Here is a 12,871-nt window from a genome sequence, read left to right as displayed (position 1 = left end):
AGTTTATTTTCTCCAGGATATTCCCATTAATTACATACTGTCAACCCATAAAATTAAATTAGAATTCTAATGATTACTGTAGGCAAGAACACAGGAACCATCTACCTTTCATGTGTTGTTGGAACATGTGCATTCAGTCTAATCAATTAGGACAAAAACTAAATCCTAGGGATCATCAGCTGAATTTACAAGATGTCTCCTGGTTTCTTGCATTTGATCCCTGATAGACAAGTGTAACTGACTCTCAAGGTTCTCAGGTCCCACACTGATGTCAACATGATGCATTTCTTTGGCCTTGGAGGTGTTTACACCTGTTCTGAGAATGCTGTACATGATTCTGTCTCTCACATGGCAGTTTGGGTGATAAATTACAAAACCTATTCTCTCCTGCTGACAGACTAGAGAAAACATGCACATAGAAAGGTTTCTCATCTATAAAGCTTTGTAGATGAAAATGCTGAATGATCCTATTGGAAGATATTCTTTTAGATTAATGGGCAAGATTAAGAACAGATTTCACTTGTCTCATGCATCCAACCTGGACTGGCAATCTCTTTCACACTTGATAATATACATGTCTTGATGCTGTTCTCTCAGATCATCCCACCCTCGCCTTCTCCCATAGAGTCCAAAAGTCTGTTCTGTACATCTGTGTCTCTTTTTCTGTCTTGCATATAGGGTTATCATTACCATCTTTCTAAATTCCATATATGGGCTGGTGCACTGGGACAACCCAGAGGGATGGGATGGGAGGGAGGTGGGGGGGGGGGTTTGGGATGGGGAACACATGTAAATCCATGGCTGATTCATGTCAATGTATGGCAAAAACCACTACAGTATTGTAAAGTAATTAGCCTCCAACTAATAAAAATAAATGAAAAAAAAAAAAAAAAAGAAAGAAAAGAATAGATTTCAATGATCTTGAATGCACAAGGGACATCAGAAAGGCGAATCCCTCTGTAAACTTCTTCCCGGCTTTGGAGAATTTCAGGGACTTGAAGGATGTTATGGCCTGCAACTGTGCAGCACCTGTGGATACCCAGATACTGTATTCCTCATTTCTCTGAGCCTACCTAGTAATTGCTAATAACTCTCTTTTTACTGGACAAATTGTTAACTCCATGGCTAATGTCAAACAAAAATGTTAAATAGGAAAAATCTAAGGCAAAAAGTAACAGCCAAGTCCTAACATAAAAATTCCATTAAAATATCAGGAATTTCTACCAAGCAAACCCACTATTGAGCTTCCCAGGTGGTGCTAGTAGTTAAAAAAAAAAAAAAAAAAAACACCTCACCTGCCTATGTTGGTGGATGTGGGTTTGATCCCTGGGTAGGAAAGATCCCCTGGAGGAGGACATGGCAACCCACTCCAGTATCCTTGCCCAGAGAATCCCATGGACAGAGGAACCTGGCAAACTGCAGTCCATAGGGTCACACTAAGTTGGACATGACTGAAGTGACTTAGCATGCTTGCAAATCCACTATTATTGTAAGGTGCTCAGGTGAGAGACTTTGGCTACTGCTGATAGAGAAATGGGATCAGTTTCTCTACCACTTAACTTTATGGAGGGCTCCAAATAGGAAAAAAATGATAAAGGCATTTCTGGAGGTTTTTTTTTTTTTTTTTTGCTTTAAATCCTGATTTCCTTTGGTAAAGACAACTGCTATGCTTCCCTGATTAAAGACTATGTTTTGTTCTTATGTAAATGTTCTGTCTTTGTAATTTTTCTTTTATTTTAGTTTTTGGCATTCTGCTGAAATATACATTCATTCATTCTCCAGTTACATAGTAGTTCCTGAAAATTTATTTCCAGTAAAATAATTCTATCACAAATCAAGGGATAACAATTTCTCCTAATGCTCAGGAAACAATTTCCGCAATTGCAAGCTTCTTAAAGTTTTGTTAGTTTATACTGGCTTGCAAAATGTGCAACAGGGTAAAAACCTAGTAAGTGCATTTAGAACAAATGAGTAATTGAATGAATGAAGTTCATAGTTCTTTATATTTAGTGTCTTTATTATTCTTTTGCACCTGTATTTTTAAAGTAATTCATATAGAATAATCTTCAAATCATTTTCCCCCCAAAGTTTGCTGATTTTCTCATCTCCTTTTGCTCTCCATGATCTCTCTACTGAGTGTAATAAGATGCCTCTCTCTCTGCCTCCTTTTTCATCCATTTCAGTAGTTGTCAATGTTTAAATGTCTTACTCGAGATAATGAGAAAACAAGTCATGTAAAATTTTATTGCCTACACAAGAATGATTGCAATAACAACCCAGACACAACTGAGGACTTAGCAAAGATATTTGGGCTGTAAATTGGTTGACCTTTGTCCACAAAGGAGAGGAAGATACAGTTTTTATTGCTAGGAAAGTAATTTGATGAGAAACTTTTTATGTGTTTCACTGTTAAAAAACAGATAATCTTCCAGGTTCATAAACATATTGGGACATTTCAGAGGCAAAATCATGAAAGAAATGGTGCACAAGAGCACTCTGAGATGGAAAATATCTTCAAGGCAGAACATTACCAACACGTCATTATGGTTAAAGTAGTCAATCGCTGTTTAGGCGCTAAGTTGTGTCCTACATTTGTGCAACCCCCTGGGTTGTATGTAACCCATCTTATGCAGTCTTTAATAGTGTGTGAAATATCATGTCCTCTATTCTTTCTCAGGTATAATCACATCAGACGATACTTGCTACCCAATCACTTTCATCTCTCACTCTCTGCTCTCCTTTCTACATAAACATATGTTCTTATATTTCCCTTTTTAACAAAATAATATTTGGCAAAGCTGTTCAAAACACTGGAGAAGGGAATGGCAAACCACTTCAGTATTCTTGCTTCGAGAACCCCATGAACAGTACGAAAAGGCAAAAAGATAAGACACTGAAAGATGAACTCCCCAGGTAAGTAGGTGCCCAATATGCAAATGGAGATCAGAGGAGAAATAATTCCAGAAAGAATGAAGAGACAGAGCCAAAAAAAAAACAATACCCAGTTGTGGATGTGACTGGTGATGGAAGCAAGGTCCAATGCTGTAAAGAGCAATATTGCATAGAAACCTGGAATGTTAGGTTCACAAATCAAGGCAATGTGGAATTGGTCAAACAGGAGATGGCAAGAGTGAACGTCGACATTTTAGGAATCAGCGAACTAAAATGGAATGGAATGGCAGAATTTAACTCAAATGACCATTATATCTAATAATTTGGGCAAGAATCCCTTAAAGAAATGGAGTAGCCATCATAGTCAACAAGCAATTTCAAAATGCAGTACTTGATTGCAATCTCAAAAATGACAGAATGACCTCTGTTCATTTCCAAGGCAAAGCATTCAATAACATGGTAATCGAGGTCTATGCCCTGACCAGTAATGCTGAAGAAACTGAAGCTGAATGATTCTATGAAGACCTACAAGACCTAGAACTAACACCCAAAAAAGATGTCCTTTTCATTATAGGGGACTGGAACGCAAAAGTAGGAAGTCAAGAAACACCTGGAGTAACAGGTAAATTTGGCCTTGGATTACAGAATGAAATAGGGAAAAGGCTAATAGAGTTTGCCAAGAGAATACATTGGTCATAGCAAACACCCTCTTCCAACAACACAACAGATGACTCTACACATGGACATCACCAGATGATCAAAACCCAGATAATCATGATGGCGTGATCACTCACCTAGAGCCAAATGTCCTGGAATGTGAGGTCAAGTGGACCTTAGGAAGCATCACTACAAACAAAGCCAGTGGAGGTGATGGAATTTCAGTTGAGCTATTTCAAATCCTAAAAGATGGATGCTGTGAAAGTGCTGTAGTTAATATGCCAGCGAATTTGGAAAATTCAGCAGTGGCCACAGGACTTGAAAAATCTAGTTTTCATTTCAATCCCAAAGATAGGCAATGCCAAAGAATGCTCAAACTACCACACAATTGCACTCATCTCACATGCTAGTAAAGTAATGCCCAAAATTCTCCAAGCCAGGCTTCAACAACATGTGAACCATGAACTTCCAGAAGTTCAAGCTGGTTTTAGAAAAGGCAGAGGAACCAGAGATCAAATTGTCAACATCTGTCGGATCATCAAAAAAGGAGAGTTCCAAGAAAAACATCTACTTCTGCTTTATTGACTATGCCAAAGTCTTGGACTGTGTGGATCACCACAATCTGTGGAAGATTCTTAAAGAGGTGGGAATACCAGACCACCTGACCTGCCTCTTGAGAAACCTATATGCAGGTCAGGAAGTAACAGTTAGAACTGGACATAAAACAACAGACTGGTTCCATATAGGAAAAGGAATATGTCAAGGCTGTATATTGTTATCCTGATTATTTAACTTATATGCAGAGTACATCATGAGAAATGCTGGATTGGATGAAGCACAAACTGGAATCAAGATTGCTAGGAGAATTATCAATAACCTCAGATAGGCAGATGACACTGCCCTTATGGCAGAAAGTGAACTAAAGAGCCTCTTGATGAAAGTGAAAGAGGAGAGTGAAAAATTTAACTTAAAGCTCAACATTCAGAAAGCTAAGATCATGTCATCCAGTCCCATCACTTCATGGCAAATAGACGGGGAAACAGTGGAAACAGTGTCAGATTTTATTCTTGGGGGCTCCAAAATCACTGCAGATGGTGACTGCAGCCATGAAATTAAAAGATACTTGCTCCTTGGAAGAAAAGTTATGACCAACCTAGACAGCATATTAAAAAGCAGAGACATTACTTTGCCAGCAAAGGTCTGTCTGGTAAAAACTATAGTTTTTCCAGTAGTCATGCATGGGTCTGAGAGTTGGACTATGAAGAAAGCTGAGCGCCGATGAATTTATGTTTTTGTATTGTGTTGTGGAGAAGACTGTTGAGAGTCCCTTGGACAGCAAGGAGATCCAGTCAGTCTATCCTAAAGGAAATCAGTGCTGAATATTCATTGGAAGGATTGATGCTGAAGCTGAAACTCCAGTATTATGGCCACCTGATGTGAAGAGCTGACTCATTTGAAAAGACCCTGATGCTGGGAAAGATTGAAGGCGGGAGGAAAAGGGAACCACAGAGGATGAGATGATTGAATGGCATTACCGACTCAATGGCCATGAGTTTGAGTAAACTCTGGGTGTTGGTGCTGGACAGGGAGGCCTGACATGCTGCATTTCATGGGGTTGCAAAGAGTCTGGCACTACTGAGAGACTGAACTGAACTGTTTCAAAACAAGTAGAAGCAAAATTTCTTCCTTCTAACCTGCATTCTGTTATAGGTTCTGCCATGTCTTTCTGCCGTTCACAGTCAATATTTCTTTTAAAGAGCGGTCCACACTCAGCTTCTTCACTTACTTGACACCCATGTACTCTTTAAACCCCATCAGTCTGCTGAAAGTGCCTCAGATGGGTTGCATGTGCTCTGCTTGGAATTTTTTTCAGCTCAGCCTAAGCTAACCTGACCCTCCACAACATTTGGATGTATATGATCACTAAGTCTATGACATTTTTGTCTTGTTTGAGTTTCGTGAAATGGCACTCTTTAATTTCTAATGGGTCTCTGTGGGTCAGTTATGTGATCTGTCTCTTTAGCCCAGTCCTTAACCTCCTCCCATACCCCAATTCCTCTTACTGAGGGTTTCAAGCTTTTGCTTTACTTTTCTCAACCTGTATGATTTCTATCATTAATTTTATCTAGTCTCATGAATTTAGCAGTCATCTATATACATGTATTTTAGGCATCCTTCCTGAGCTTTTGACAGATATATTTATCTCCAGAATGTCTCCTCTTGATCATCTTGTATTTCAAATTTAGCATATGCAAAGATGAACTCACCATTTGCTCCTCAAACATTTTCCTGTGGCTGTAATCTCGGTCTCAGAGAATGCCACATCATCTGCTCATATGATATTTAGCACTGTCAACATTTTCTGGTGGCAGTCATTTAGAGAAAATATTTTTTGAAAGAAATACATTTTCTTTTTACTTTTTAGTATATCTCTAGGCTTTTAGTGTTTTTGGTATAATATCAGAAGAATATTGCTGGGAGTATGGGTAGCTCATTTTGATATCTCACTGCTATCTAACCAACCTGATATTTATACAGTCATAAAAGCAGTAATGGTTATGTTCTTTCAGCTTTAAAATCCTACTGTCTTGGAAAACATGGTTCAAAACCTGGCAATCATGTATTTGTTGGAGTTTCTTTCCTTCAAAGAAGAATTTTTCCTCAAAGTAACTCAAAATAGCAGGAAAATTTTATACTTCTTCTCTCCTGCCGCTGAAAGTCTCCTGCACTACCCAAGCACTTAGTAATGGAAAATATAACCCTCAGTTTGGTTGTGGTGGTGTTAGTTGCTTAGTCATGTCCAACTCTTTGCAACCCTATGGACTGTAGCCCTCCAGGCTCCTCTGCCCATGGGATTCTCCAGATAAGAATATTGGAATGTGTAGCTATTTTCTTCTCCAGGGGATCTTCCAGACCCAGGGCTCAAACCCAGGTCTCCTGCATTGCAGGGAGATTCTTCACTACTGAGTTACCAAGGAAGGCCTAACTCTCAGTTTCAGGGCCTTCAATTTCTAAATTATTGCACCAGATTCATCTGTCAAAGGCTCTGTGGTTTTCTTCTTTCCACTGTCAGTTTCCCTCTGTTCAAGTCATACCCCTTGCCTGAATTAGTAAGGAAACAAAATGGCCAGTGAATCAGAAGATATGGTGTGTCTGTGCGTATATATATATATATATGTATATATATATACTGGAATATTACTTAGCCATAAAAAGAATAAAATAATGACATTGTCAGCAACATGGGTAGAACGAGATTATCATACTATGTGAAATAAGTAAGAAAAAGACAAATATTATTGATATCACTTATATGTGGAATCTAAATTATGATAAAATTACCTTATTTACAAAACAGAAACAGATTCACAGATATAGAAAATAACCTTGTTTATCAAAGGGGAAAAGGGTGAAGGAAGGATAAATTAAGCATTTGGGATTAACAGATACAAACTATATAAAATAAACAACAAGATCCTACTGTAGTGCACAAGAAACTATACTTAATCTCCTGTAATAAAAAAATAATGGAGAAGAAAAAAAAGCTGATTAGTACCAGGCTTTGAAATTTGGTAGAGGTAAGGTGTAGATCACAGACAAGCAATACTATAAAGAACCATATAGAGTAAATATGTTAGGCTTGGCAGTCCAAAAGGCAAAAATAAAGTTATTATGTAGGCATGTATATGAAATCAAAGCTTTGTGCATTTATATAATGAGAGGAAACCAACTTTGTTGATGAAATTAAAAATCTGTAATATAGTTCTTTTTTTGGTAATACAGGCTAACTAATAATAATTGAATTCTCACTTGTCTCTTTTTTCTAGGTTTGAGGATAACATTTTGTTTAATTGAGGTTCAAAATTATTGTTTCCTATCTCCAGATTTATTCCAGATGTTCATTAGTGTTGATCAGTCATGAGATTTTATGTATTTCAGTGGAAATGATGAAGAGATTCAAGGGATTAGAACTGAGAGAGTGCCTGAAGAACTATGGATGGAGGTTCATAACACTGTACAAGAGGCAGTGATCAAAACCATCCCCAAGAAAAAGAAATGCAAAAAGGAGGAGTGGTTGTCTGAGGAGGACTTACAAATAGCTGATAAAAGAAAAGAGGTGAAAGGAAAAGGAGGAAAGGATAGATATATCTATCTGAATGCAAAGTTCCAAAGAATAGAAAGGAATAATAAGAAAATGAAAAATACCAAGAAATGGAGGAAAACAATAGAATGTGAAAGACTAGAGATCTCTTCAAGAAAATTAGGGATACCAAGGGAACATTTCACCCAAAGATAGGCACGGTAAAGGACAGAGGCTGTATGGAGCTAACAGAAGCAGAAGATATTAAGAAGAGGTGACACAAATACACAGAAGAACTATGCAAAAAAAGATCTTAATGACCCAGATAACCAGGATGGTGTGATCATTCACCTAGAGCCAGGTGAGTCCAAAGTCAAGTAGGCCTTAGGAAACAGCACTATGAACAACGCTAGTGGAGGTGATGGAATTCCAGTTGAGCTATTTCAAATCCTAAAAAATGATGCTGTGAAAGTGCTGTACTCAATCTGCCAGCAACATTGGAAAATTCAGCAGTGGCCACAGGACTGGAAAACGTCAGTTTTCATTTCAATCCCAAAGAAGGGCAATGCCAAGGGATGTTCAAACTACTGCACAATTGCACTCATCTCACACGCTAGCAAAGTAATGCTCAAAATCTTTCAAGCTAGGTTTCAATAGGATGTGAACTGAGAACTTCCGGATGTTCAAGCTGGTTTTAGGAAAGACAGAGGAACCAGAGATCAAATTGCCAACATCCACTGGATTATTGAAAAAGTAAGAGAGTTCCAGAAAAACATCTATTTCTGCTTTATTGACTATGCCAAAGCCTTTGACTGTGTGGATCACCACAAACTGGAAAATTCTTAGAGATGGGAATACCAGACCATCTGACCTGCCTCCTGAGAAATCTGCAGGCAGATTAAGAAGCAACAGCTAGAACCAGATGTGCAAGTACTGACTAGTTCTAAATTGGGAAAGTAGTATGTCAAGGCTGTATATTGTCACTCTGCTTACATAACTTCTATGCAGAGTACATCACATAAAATGCTGGGCTGGAGAAAGCACAAGGTGGAATCAAGATGGCCGGTAGAAATATAAATAACCTCAGATATGCAGATGACACCACCCTTATGGCAGAAAGTGAAGAGGAATTAAAGAGCCTCTTGATGAAGGTGAAAGAGCGGAGCAAAAAAGCTGGCTTAAAACTCAACATTAAAAAAACGAAGATCATGGCATTCAGCCCCATCACCTCATGGCAGTTAGGTGGGGAAGCAATGAAAGCAGTGATTGATTTTATTTTCTTGGGCTCCAAAATCAAAGCAGATGGTGACTGCAGTCATGAAATTAAAAGACACTTGCTCTTTGGAAGAAAAGCTCTGACCAATCTAAAGCAGAGATATTACTTTGCCAACAGAGATACATATTGTCAAAGATATGGTTTTTCCAGTGGTCACGTATGGGTATGAGAGCTGGACAGTAAAAAAAGGCTGAGCACCGAAGGAATTGATGCCTTCAAATTGTGATGCTGGAGAAGACTCTTGAGAGTCCTTTGGACAGCAAGGAGATCAAGCCAATCCGTCCTAAATGAAATTAAACTGGAATATTCATTAGAAGGACTGATGCTGAAGCTGGAGCTCCAATACTTTGACTACCTGATGTGAAGAGCTGACTCATTTGAAAAGACCCTGATGCTGGGAAAGATTGAGGGCAGGAGGAGAAGGATACAACACAGGGTGAGATGGTTGGATGGCAATGGATATGAGTTTGAGCAAACTCTGGGAGGTGGTGAAGGACAGTGAAGCCTGGTGTGTTGCAGTCCATGGGACTGCAAAGAGCCAGACATGACTGAGTGACTGAACAACAACAGCAACATCAATTCTTGAGCATTTATTTTAGTTTATGATAGTCATTATTTGGATGTCTCGAAAACTAGTCACTTTGTTTATATTTCAGTTTGAGGAGTTTGGGTCTATATAGTTCATGCTGAGATTCTACCTTGTCCTCTTGCGTATAGATTTGTCTGTTGACCCTGCTTTGGTATTACTAATGCCAGCCTCAAGTAGACAGTTAGTGCTAGACTCAATTTCAATATTGGATCCCCACTTGTTGAGGACTACATTCTGTCCTTCCTATACCAATTAGCTACCTGTTTTGGTTTCTGTTTGCTAGGCATGGCCAACAGAATCAATGTAGTTTTTACTGCTTTGTCCTCACAAAGGGCCCTTTTTGAAGTAGATACCTGTCTACCTGTCCCCCCATTATGTTGTTTGAGATCTTCCTAACTTGATGGGCTCCTTCTTCTTCCTGCTGCTGGAATTGAGCCCAATATCTGCCTCATATTCACCACCCTCCTCAGTGTATCTAGTTTCTCTAGTCTTCCTGTCTAGCTTGTCCAACTACCACCCAAACTCTAGTTTCATCTGAATATTCAACTGTAGGTTGAATCTACTACCATTCTTAACAGAAGGTGCTTCAATACTGAGTTAGTATTGAATTGAATCACAACTGACAAAAATACAGCATACAAATGACTTAAACATGTAAAATTTTATTTCTTATGGGAAATAAATAATAGGGCATAGAGTAGCTTCATAAAGTTGTCAGAACGCCAAGGTGATTCGATCTCTCATCCATCTATATCATATCACATGATATGACATGAATCACATTACATGACCTGAGATATTCTTAGAGATCCACCCATTATGTCACATTACAGGCATCAGAAAAATTAAATAAAATAAGAATATCATATACTTTTCCTCTAAGGACACAACCCAAAGATCATAGATAATAATTCATCTTATAGTGTACTGGTCATAATTTAGTCACATTTGGCAGGGAATGTTAGGAAATCTAATCTTTGTACTAAGCTGTCATAGGCATAATAATAAGAATTGATATGAGGGGCAACCACCAGTCTGTGTATCAGAGCTTCATCTTGAGAATAAACCAGTAAGGGAGGAAGAAAAAAAATCAGTTTGTGTCTAGTGGGGAGAATTGTAATTGTCAGGGAAAGGTAGGCACACAAATTACAATATTAATGTGTTCTACTCCACTTGGACAATAGTCAAGGAGCCTGAGTCAGAGGACCAAAGTCTAAAAAATGGTCTTAGGACACCATAAAATGTTTGTTCAGAAAATGTGAAGATGTGAGATCCATCTGCCATGTTATAGAAAGATACATCTCCAGCCTCATAATCCAGGAATATTCCCACCCTACAGGGTTTTTCTTTTAGAGTAAGAGAAGTTTCTACGGATTTAAGACCCCAGTACTCTCCCTCATAGAGCCTAATGGCCCAGAAACCATTCTGTGGTGACATTGCGACCCTCCCCTTCCTTGTTACATTATCCTTACAAACCCCCAGATCCCAGGAATGTGCATCCCCAACCCCCACCTCCCAGAAGTATCTCCCTGAGCTGACATGCAGCTGACCAAGTGCACAGGGAAGAGAGACAAATCTCTGTGAGCAGCTGGGAAGATCTTGAAATGGTTCTTTCCAGGTTACTCTTCTCCCCTCTTCAGACAGGAAGAGGGCAGGATGGGCAGTGACTGCATCCAGAGTCAGATTTACTGCAAAGACAAGAGATCATCAGGTTTCTGGGAATGGTATCAGTAGGCCTGGGCCAGAGTCTCCCTTCTGTGAGAGCTTCTCTGACCCGGGGGAGATCCAGTTCACCTCTCTGCATCTTCCCTGGGACTACCTACAAGATACAGGGTCTGTGTTGGACTATGATAGACTCACCAGTCTGGAACTCTTCTTTTCTCCAATCTACAAGGAACAAATGAACATAAGAATCCACCGTCTGACAGATAGAGCTGCCTGTCTATCCAGAGCACCATAGTAATAAAGTCCTTAATTCAAATAATAGCAAACAACAAAGAAAACCCTCTTTTATATACTTGAACCTCTTTTTACAAGATGCTAAACTATATATGTCTGGAAGACCTGCCCTGTCCCTATGCTCTCCTCATCCAAAATTCGTATAGGATAAATATTTGTAATCTATTTAGGATGTTTGAAAGGAAATATAAGATATGATGGGTCTGGCCAAATAACTTATTGTTCACTTTAGATACCTCAGATTTTAGCAGTTGAAAACGATTCTATCTACACTCAAAACACAATGTTACCTGCAATCAAAAATAATAAAATTACTAAAATGCAAAGCTCCAAACACACTATTCTCTGTTAAAATAATGATTTATCTATTGAATTCATGAAATAAATGCTTTGCACTTCCTTAATTTTGAGCAAATGTTTTACACACACTAGATGCTCATATAAAGTCTATGATAATAGGATTTTCTTCATCAGAGTCTGTGTTGCTCACCAGCATACAATGGTGTTTCTCTCCATACTGCAAAAGAACAAAATAGAAGAAACTTAACTTTTATCCTTTTATGTATTCTTTCATTGTCTTTTTTGTTATATTAAAAACAAATATAAGAAATATTTGTCTTTGCTCTATTTCTTCTACTGAATCCTTTAAGCTTCCTCTTTCTATCCTATAACCTCATATTCCAATATTCACACATGGTGATAAAAATGATCAGGTGGAGGATAGATATAAATATAGAAAAAAGCAAAGATTGCAGGGATAGGAGCATGAAGGAAGGAGCATAGAAGGAAGGAAGGAACAAATGAATGAAAGGGGAGAGGAAGAATTACAGGCTGAATAATTAGTGGCTTGCACTTCAGAGAGAATTTATTGAAAACATTGATATTTATAAAGATAAGGCTTCCAATGCTGCTGTGCTTACACTAAACATTTTTGTTGTATTTCTGCATTCTATTCCACTGACATAGGGGCAGAATCTAAGAAAAACAGAACAGTGAAGGTTTCTGAGAGATGATCATTACTCACCAGACTTGAATTGAGCCTTCTTCTTCTCTGAAAGAAAAGACACAATCATGTATGTGTATATAAATAGATTTTCTTAACATCACAAAGAAGATGCCAGTAATGCCATACATCTGTCAATATTTGTGTCTGAAACTTGCTAAGTAATGTCCATTTCAAAAGCAATGAAAAAAATGTCAAAGGTTCATTTCATCTGGAAACTCCATTATAATATGAAGGATATAATCTCATATGAAAGGACATGAGGATTTAATAATTCTTATAGTAAGATACTAAAATAGTATAGAATAATCTTAGAAATTAGCCATAGAGTTTAAAGATACATTATCAATGAAGTTTATCTGAGTGACTGAAAAGTGCTCAAGGCCCTGAAGGAAGAGAAATTTGTTGAATCAA

The 12,871-nt window shown here is 38.2% G+C and overlaps 1 long non-coding RNA gene across 1 annotated transcript; it reads right to left on the bottom strand.

Annotated features, from left to right (window-relative positions):
* Nucleotides 1-11,049: 11,049 nt before the first annotated feature.
* LOC136151415 (uncharacterized) lies at nt 11,050-12,504 on the bottom strand. The gene is made up of 4 exons (XR_010660034.1): nt 12,479-12,504; nt 11,945-11,971; nt 11,356-11,382; nt 11,050-11,183 (listed from the first exon to the last, which is right to left on the bottom strand). It is a non-coding gene; the product is annotated as an uncharacterized lncRNA (long non-coding RNA).
* Between the last annotated feature and the right edge of the window lie 367 nt (nt 12,505-12,871).

This window comes from Muntiacus reevesi, chromosome 20 (genome assembly GCF_963930625.1).
Source record: "Muntiacus reevesi chromosome 20, mMunRee1.1, whole genome shotgun sequence".
Taxonomy (NCBI): Eukaryota; Metazoa; Chordata; class Mammalia; order Artiodactyla; family Cervidae; genus Muntiacus; species Muntiacus reevesi.
This window is presented reverse-complemented; position numbering and strand designations above follow the sequence as displayed.